The sequence below is a fragment of the Urocitellus parryii genome, assembly GCF_045843805.1.
Source record: "Urocitellus parryii isolate mUroPar1 chromosome 13 unlocalized genomic scaffold, mUroPar1.hap1 SUPER_13_unloc_8, whole genome shotgun sequence".
NCBI lineage: Eukaryota > Metazoa > Chordata > Mammalia > Rodentia > Sciuridae > Urocitellus > Urocitellus parryii.
The window spans coordinates 1989850-1999774 of NW_027551776.1; the positions used below are offsets into that span (position 1 = coordinate 1989850).

Below are 9925 nucleotides of genomic sequence, written 5' to 3' on the forward strand. Positions count from 1 at the left end.
TCTAATTCAATACAATTTATCAGCTTAGATGTTTCTGAACTGTCAACATAATTGTTATATATGTTTCCAATTTCCCTTGTCTTTATACAGCAGTAGCATCATGTTACTGCAAGTTGTAAGACACATAAATGACATCATCTGAAAAGAAAATAAATAATGATCACTTCTTCTGACTACTGTGAGGATGTCATCTTTTACAGTACTTTAAAAAAATGGGCCAGGGAAATTTTAGACTTCATTCCAGGGAACCATAACAGAGCAAAATAGGTGTGCACCACATTAACTTGGACCCATATTCACATCTCTCCTATCTTTTGATGGAAACTTGTCATTTGTGTAAAACCCACAATAACAACAATCTTATACATTGCATGATGTTCACTTGGAAAAAGTCAAATAGTAAAAATTGTCAAGCAACACCAAGTGATAAAAGGCGATTGTAACTCCTATACCTCCATGGACCTCTTCTGTTCTTGCCTATGTAGAAACAGCAGTCTCAGTTCCTGTACCACCTCAGATCTTTCTGTTCCTTACCAGGATCCCCACACTCTCTCATCAGCTCTTCTAGCCTGCTCTTCACTGTATGGGCATTGTTATTCTTGGTGATTTTTCTGCAGGAAGTAGAAAGTCTGCTGGAACATATGCAGTAAATACTCCTTGAATTCCATCAGCACAAAGTTCTTGGACATGAGTTTATTGATGCAGGCCAGCCAGGACCCCAAGCCAGCCAATGCTCCTGACCCAAGACATAGTTCTGGCTGCTGCCATTCACTGATGCTATCTTTCTGGTCCAGATGTCACAGCCAACGTATGCACAATGGAAGATGTAGGTGAGGAGAGATGGGGTGATGCTGGCAGGCAGAGGAATACAACTGAAGAGGTGGGCCAGGCACTCCAAGGCAAGGGAATAAATATGCTATCTCTCAGCTTAGAGGGTAGGAACTGCATGATTCAACAATTTGGCTGAAGTAGGACTTTGTAACAAGTCACTCAGTAAGTCACCACTTTCTCCTGAGGATGGGGATGGTAATGAAGTGGCAGCAGTAACACTGTTTGTCCCATACAGTCTACAAGATACCTGTCAGGAGCCTAAGCACCTTCTGCACCTGGTCCAGAGGGTGCTTCCACAATTCCTTCTTCCAAGCCACACTGAAGTCCTCACGGAAACAAACCAGCTCTTCTGAAGTTGTCTTCAACATGATCAGCCCACGGTGGGTTGTCACAGAGGACTGGATCAACTGTAAATATGTTAGTAGAAAAGTCATGGTAGAACATGGGCCAATCTTGACATCCTATATAAAAGTAAGTTTGCAGAGTTTGTTCTGGATAAAATCAGGTAAGGTTTTATGGTGAGACAAAATGAATTTGGGCAGGCAGCCACAGATTTTCATCTTATCCTGAGATGGGACCCTCAAGCCACATTTTATTGATCAGATTCTTAAAAACTGTTAAACTGGACAAAGCCTGAGTTTACAACCTCATAGAGAAAGTGAATTGTGCTTGAGAAGAGAAATGAGTTGTTACATACACAGTATTTGTTGGCAGTCATCCAGTTTCAGAAACAGAAGCTTACATTGCACAGATTTTGGGATAATAGAGTAATTTCATCTAAGTATACACTTTGGAATTTCCTCCCTAAGAACCTGTTTGAATAGTTTAGAAGGATTGCAAATTTTTGTTTTCTCATGATTTTCCTTGTATAGGTCACAGTAGACCCACCAATTAGCCCAGTTACCAGTGGACTTAGGTTTTTCTTTGTTATAACTGGTACAGCCATCAAACAGGGATATAAAGATGGGCTGAGACACAGAGCCAACAATGAAGTCAGCAAGAGCACTGTTTACATTACTGAAAATGCAAAGCAACTACAAAACGAAAGTGAAAAAAATAACATTGGTGATGTAGTAGAAGTTAATGCAGATGAAACCTTCCTCTGTGATCTTATTCTTCTATCATCCAGTACCATTGATGAAACCTGTTATGTCACTACAGCTAGTCTTGATGGGGAATCTAACTGAAAGACAGATTATGCAGTATGGGATACCATTGAAATGTGTACAGCTGAGTCCAGTGATAACCTCCAAGCAGTGATTGAACAGCCTCAACTTGACCTATACAAGTGTGTTGGGCGAATCAATATCTACAGTAATAGTCTTGAGACTGTTGCCAGGCCTTTAGGACCTGAAAATCTTTTGATGAAGGGAGCTACATTTAAAATAAAAACAATAAGATACATGGAGTTGCTGTTTACACTGGGATGGAAACCAAAATGGCTCTGAACTATCAAGGGAAATCTCAAAAATGTTCTGCTATTGAAAAATACATTAATGCCTCCTTGATGGTATATTTATTTATCTTATTCACTAAAGCTGCAGGATGCACTACTCTATTGTAGGTATGGTAAAGTACCCCATATAATGAATGAACCTTGGTATAACCAAAAGACACAGAAAGAAGTGGAGACTTTAAATGTTTTGAAAATGCTCATGGACTTCCTATCTTTTATGGTTCTATTCAACTTTATCATCCCTGTCTCCATGTATATCACAGTAGAAATGCAGAAATTCTTGGGCTTCTTCTTCATCTCATGGGATAAAAACTTTTATGATGAAGAGATTAATGAAGGAGGCTTGGTTAACACATCAGATCTCAATGAAGAACTCGGTCAGGTGGATTATGTGCTTACAGATAAGACTGGAACACTTACTGAAAATATCATGTAATTTATTGAATGCTGCATAGATTGGCACAGATATAAAGGTGTAACTCAGGAAGCTGATGGATTATTTTAGACATTTAACATATTTTGACAAAGCAGATAAGAATCAAGAAGAACACTTTCTGCATGCCTTATGTTTAGAAATGAAAAGAAATGATGCTGTTGATGGAGCTACAGAATAATCTAAATTAACCTATATCTTCTCCTCAGCAGATAAAATAGCTTGGGTGAAAGGAGCTAAAAAATATGGGTTCACAATTTTAGGAAGTCAGAATGGATGTAAGAGACTAGAAAACCAAAGAAAAAAATAGAAGAGTATGAACTTCTTCACACCTTAAACTTTGATTCCATCCACCAATGTCTGAGGGTAATTGTGAAAACTCAAGGAGGAAACATACTTCTTTTGTTTTTTTAAAGGAGCAGATTCAGCAGTTTTTCCCAGGGTAAAAAAAACCAAACAAACATAAAATTGAGCTTTAGCTCATGTGGAATGTAATGCAATGGATGTGTATAAGACACTGTATGTGGCCTTCAAAGAAATTACTCCAGATGACTATGAAATAATTAAGACAGTTTATGGAGGCAAATATGGCCTTATAAGACAGAGAAAAAAGATGGAAAAGGTTTTTGATGATATTGAGACAAACATGAATTTAATTTGACCCACTTCAGTGGAAGACAAGCTACAAGATCAAGCTGCAGAGACCAGTGAAACTCTGCATGCAGTCGGCCTGAAAGTCTGGGTGCTTACTGGGGCCAAGATGGAGACAGCCAAATCCACCTGCTATGCCTGTTACCTTTTCCAAACTTGCACTGAGCTATTAGAATTGACCACAAAATCTCTTGAAGAAAGTGAAAGGAAAGAAGATCGAGTCCATGAATTGTTGTTAGAATATTGGAAGAAATTGCTGCATGAATTTTCTAAAAGTACTAGAAGCCTTAAAAAAGCATGGACAGAACATCAAGAATATGAATTAATCATTGATGATTCCACATTCTCATTTATACTAAATTCTAGTCAGCACTCTAGTTCAAACAATTATGAAAGCATTTTCCTACAAATTTGTATGAAGTGCATTGCAGTGCTTTGCTGCTGGAAGGCACGGTTAGAGAAAGCCCAGATTGTCAGAATGGTGAAGAATTAAAAGGCAGCCCAATAACACTGTCCATCAGTGATGGTGCCAACAATGTTAGCATGATCTTGGAATCCCATGTGGGCATAGGTATTAAAGGCAAAGAAGGTAGCCGAGCAGCCAGGAACAGCGATTATTCTGTTCCCAGATTTAAACATTTAAAGAAACTATTATTGGCTCACTGACATCTATACTATGTGAGAATAGCACATCTTGTACAGTATTTCTTCTATAAGAACTTTGTTTCATTTTGCCACAGTTTTTATACTAGTTATTCTGGGGATTCTCACAATAGCCACTGTATGATGCTACTTACAATGTAGAATATCCACTTCACCTCCCTGCCCATTCTAGCCTACAGTCTCCTGGAATGGCACATCAACATTGACACTCTGACCTTGCACCCATGATTGTATGTGAAAATTTCTGGTAATGCTATGCTAGAGTTGGGCCCCTTCTTGGAGTAAACATTTCTGGCTGCCTTTGAAGGGACAATATTCTTCTTTGGGACTTGCTTTCTCTTTCAGACTGCATCTCTAGAAGATAATGGAAAGAAAACAGAAACTGGACTTTTGGAACCATTGTTTTTACAGTCTTAGTATTCACTGTAACTCTGAAGTTTGCCTTGGATACTCGATTCTGGACATAGATAAATCATTTGGGGTTCTTTAGCCTTTTATGTCTTTTTCTCATCCTTCTGGGGAGGAATTATTTGGCCTTTTCTCAAACAACAGAAAATGTATTTCATATTTGCTCAAATGCTGTCTCCTATATCCACATGGTTGGCCATAATTCTTCTAATATTTATCAGCCTTTTCCCTGAGATTCTCCTAATAGTATTAAAGAATGTAAAAAGAACAAATTCCAGGATTCATCATTTAATTTCTTCGTCTGCATAAAAAGTATAGTAAAAACTTCATTATCCAATGCAGATGAATGCAAATCTCTAACTGTCTATGTTATTGTCCCAGAAGCATATTGACAGTGGTTACAGCTAAACAAGAAAACACAAGAAAGCACCACAAAAAGTCATCATCTCAGGATATTCGATATGCAACAAAAACTAAACCACTCTCTTATGTATAGGGTTCAGAATAAATGTTCATTAAAATACCAATTACTCTTCTAAGCATTTACAATTATTGTAATTAGCCATTATGGCCAAAGTTCTAAGTTATGGAAGTTTAAATCAAGAATACTTAGAATTCTGGCTTTAGATAAAATAATCTAACTACCAAATGGATTTGAAACAATAGTATAAAGTAGAAGTCATGCATTTTTTTCCCTGGCAGAAGATATTAGGATGTTTGGATCATATTTCTCATTCCTGCTGAGTGATCATCTTAAATTATTATTTTCTTCAAACAAATGGAAGGAATTCTTGAAAATAGTGAAGGACTAAATGGTATTGATGCATCAGACAGAGTAGTTCATCTTTTCTCTTCACCACATGCTAATTGTGTCTTGATAGAATATCTTTGCCCAAAAATACCTTGAACACTTGTGTGAAATGTGTTGACTTTGGGTATTATTGTGTGAACAGAAAAAAATGTTTTTGTTCTTCTGAACTAAATATCACTTACAGGTAGGTGTAGGGCTACTAGACTTGAAAATAAAGCATAAAAATTTCAGTCACTTAATAGCCACTCAAAATAGGGAATAAACAGATTTTTTCCAATGTTAATTTTACTGGAATCTGAGGTAAAGTGGGTGAGATAATTTTTATACAAAAATAAAGCCATTATAAACATTAGCCTTCTATCATTTTATGTGGAGAGACTAGAAAAATAATTTATTTTTTCAAAGAGATTGCAGTTGTGCACCATAATGCAGCACATTTTGTTTTTCTCATTTTTAACTTGCCAATTTGGGAAGTCATGAGATCTGTCTCAAGATGGTTTTGCCTGTTGAACCATGACTCTGTGTCTCTCACATAGCTAATGTGACCAGTGCAAGTGGTATAATTCTAAACTATTAGATTGATCTTGGTCAGAACCTCAACATACTGGACTAGAAGACTTTAGACTCCTAATGAGTTCACTTAAAAATAAATATGAAATGATTTTATTGAGTGGTAAAATCAGACACATTTGATATAAATGATCTCACATTTTGCTGCTAAATTAAAATGGTCTTTTAAAGTTGCACACACAAAATAGTTAACTGTACATTATTACTTAGTCATCCCTTGTGCTGGAGAGAAGAGGCAGAATATCTAGGCTCCTATTTGCTGGACAAAATTATCAAGAAACTCTTCTATCTCACATTTTCTTTAATTGGTTGTACAGTCATGGAAAAATTCTATCATCAAAATTTCCAATGCCCTGAGGGAGGCTTCTTCAGATGCCAGGTTGGTCAGGGAGGAGGCCACTCAAGTGAGTTGACTCTTAGGCTTCAGACCTGTCCCACCCACACAGTTAAGGTCATGGTCCCTACAAGCTCAGGAAGTCCCCCAGTCATGCAAGGACAACCCCTTCCCTGCATGTCTAGGCCTCTCATTCTTGTATTTTTTTTCCTTTCTATTTCCAGTTCTGAAGCTTGAACCCAAGGTCTACTACATGCGAGGTAAGGGCTCTACCACTGAAAAATCCTCCAAGCCCTATCTTTAATGATGACCCAAAAGAGCATCAGGTCACAGCTCCTGCAGTGTCCTTTGCCTTCCATTCTTATTTTCCTTCTGACAAGTTTCACTTCTTTTAGGCCTTGGCTATGGAAATCAGATTAGAAGTGGTTTATATAAATTGAAGAAATGGCCTATGCTGTAGTCAGCATGGATTGTCATATCGAGTACTATAGGCTGGGTGGCTTAAGCAACCAAATATTGATTTTTCTGTTTTGGATGTACAGCATGGTTGGGTTCTGGTGAGGGCTTTCTTCCTGGCTAACAGATGGCTACCTTCTAGTGTCCCTCTGTGACACAGAGAAAATAAGCTGTCTGCTGTCTCATAAGAACACTAATCCGTTTGTGGGAGCCCCAATCATGACCTCCACCAAACCCAGTTACTTCCCAAAGGCCCCATATAAATATTGTATATCTTCATGTTAGCTATGCACATATTGATATATCTGGTTCTTCTTTTTTTATTTTTTATTTTTTTTATTGGTTGTTCAAAACCTTACACAGCTCTTGACATATCATATTTCAGACATTAGTTTCAAGTGAGTTATGAACTTCCATTTTTACCCCAAATACAGATTGCAGAATCACATCAGTTACACATTCACCTTTTTACATAATGCCCTATTAGTAACTGTTGTATTCTGCTACCCTTCCTATCCTCTACTATCCCCCCTCCCCTCCCCTCCCATCTTCTCTCTCTATCCCATCTACTGTAATTCATTTCTCTCCTTGTTTTTTCTTCCAATTCCCCTCACAAACTCTTTTATGTAGTTTTTTATAACAATGAGGGTCTCTTTCCATTTCCATGCAATTCCCCTTTTCTCTCTCTTTCCCTCCCATCTCGTGTCTCTGTTTAATATCAATCTTTTCTTCCTGCTCTTTCTCCCTGCTCTATTCTTAGTTGCTCTCATTATATCAAAGAAGACATTTGGTATTTGTTTTTTAGGGATTGGCTGGCTTCACTAAGCATAATCTGCTCTAGTGCCATCCATTTCCCTGCAAATTCCATGAATTTGTTATCTGGTTCTTCTTAATAAATGTTGTCTCTTCATTACAAGAATAACAAGAACTCTTTGTTGCAAAGAAGAAAATGCAATGGTTAACAACACAGAAGCATAAAAAGTTACTTGTAAATTCTTTTTTTAGCCTCAAGACAATGAGTTTTATTACCTTTGGTCAACCAGGTTTGACAATATAAATATACTTATAGAAGAAAACAGAACATTTAAATAAGAATTAAGTTCATGAAAGTTTACAAAACATAGCAAATATACCCTAATTTTTTTATCTTATTTTAATATCTCAACTTTACTTTTGTACAATGGTCAGACATGTAAAAATACACTCACACTGTTTTAATTTTTTTAAAAATATTTATTTTTAAGTTGCAGGTGGACACAATATCTTTATTTATTTATTTATTTATTTGTGTGTGTGTGTGTGTGGTTCTGAGGATCGAACCCAGGGCCTCACATGTGTTAGGTGAGCACTCTACCGCTGAGCCACAATCCCAGTCCACACTAATTTAAGATATAAAATGATAGTAACTTACTAAATTCTTCATTATAAAAACTAATATAGGAATCCTCAAAGTATTGAAAAAACACTTTATGAAAGTCAGACCTACATCACAACAACTTATATCCTTTCTTTTAGCTATATCTTTGAAAGGCACATTTTGATTACTAGTATTTACCAAAAGATAGTACTTTGATTTTTCATTTTCCAGTCATTTTTTCCATTTATCTCAAAAATGAGCAAATGGAAGGTTGTAGATGATAGGAAAACACAGGTTTCCAATTAGTTCCTTGAAGGAATCAGTATGCTCATTAATCACACCCATGGACATCAAGAGAATGATTTGAGGAAGAGAAACTGCAGGTCTGTCCTACATCCTAGAATAACCACCTGGATATGCTTTTTACACAAAATTACTCATTTAAAAAAAAATCATGAAAGTAAACCTAAAACACCAAAAGACCTAGACTACCAATTGCCCAGTTTAGTCCAAGTATTAATTACAAGCTTTGAGATTGAAGAAGAAATTAAACTTCTCTCCTCTGGAATCACATCTTTATTTCAGGCTCATTTCAATTTAAAACACTTGGAGACTTAATAGTGTTACAAATTCCAAGAACATGAGACATACTGATATTCAAAATAAAATGTAAAAGCTTCAAAATCAAATATAAATGATTTGTGGTTCTCATTTTTCCCTCTAATTTGGGCTAATAACCTAAAACTGACTCTAATTATAAAAGCATTTTTAATTTCAAGCACCACTATTATTTTTAAGAACTTATAAGAACTCCAAAATGCAATCCAATATACACTCTGGGCTATGGTTTGCTTTTCAATGACTTTAATAATGAATTAGACCACTATTCTGAAGTACCGATTAATCACTTGATCCCATGTAAGAAACAAAAGGGAATTTTTAAAGTTATTATGAAATTTCAAAGTACTAGAGGTCTACCTTAAATTTATAGCATTCCCCACAAGTCTCATTTGAGTATATCCATTTGTTTTTAGATGTCTTTCCTTACTAAAACAAAACAATTCATCAAAAATACTCTAAGGTACCAGGCATGGGAGAACATGCCTGTAATCCCAGTGGCTGGGGAGGCTGAGGCAGAAAGATCACAAGTTCAAAGCCAGCTGAGTAAGGCCATAAACAACTTAGCAAGCCTCTGCCTCAAAATAAAAAAATAAATAAATAAATAAAAAGCGTTGGGAATATGATTTAGTGATTAAGTGCCCCTGGATTCAATTCCTGCCACACACACACACACACACACACACACACACACACACACCAAAAAAAAAAAAAAACAATTCTAAGATACAAAACAAACAAAGAAACAAAAATGGTCATCTGTCACTTCAACAAAATATTTAATTTTTAGGTCTCCCAAAATGACCACTTTAGCAGCACTTACTCCAGTTCTAAAATAGCAGCTTTTAAAATTAAGTCAGTGTTGATTTATTCTTATTTATTTTTGTACTGACTACTCTGTTAAACTTCACAAGAGTGATTTTAGATTTACCCAACCTCAAAGGCCTTTGTAACACAATGTAAGAAGAATTAACAAGAACATTCTTCTCAGTGCTTAAAAATATACAAAAAGTTATTATATTCAAAGTCAACAAATATCTTTTTTATTACTTGGAATTATACAGTAATTTAGTCACTCTAGCTGTGTAAACCACGAATTTACCTTTTAAACTAACAAAAACACAAAATGCAAATTTTCTACAAAAATACAATGTAGAAGACATATCACTTCTTCCCTGCTATAGACATTTAATATTTGGACAAAAAAAATGTAAACTTTTGATTACATTCAAAATGTAATCTTTTTAAAGTAACTTAAATTATTTGAAGTTTTTGCACCTGGAGTTCTGAACAGCAGATTACATTGCTGTAGTAATGTCCAAGGGTTGTTTCACCTG

At 35.9% G+C, this 9925-nt stretch overlaps 1 pseudogene; it reads left to right on the forward strand.

The window, feature by feature from the left end:
• The first annotated feature begins 817 nt into the window (after positions 1-817).
• Positions 818-4751, forward strand: LOC144251460 (phospholipid-transporting ATPase IG pseudogene; annotated as a pseudogene).
• Positions 4752-9925: the final 5174 nt, after the last annotated feature.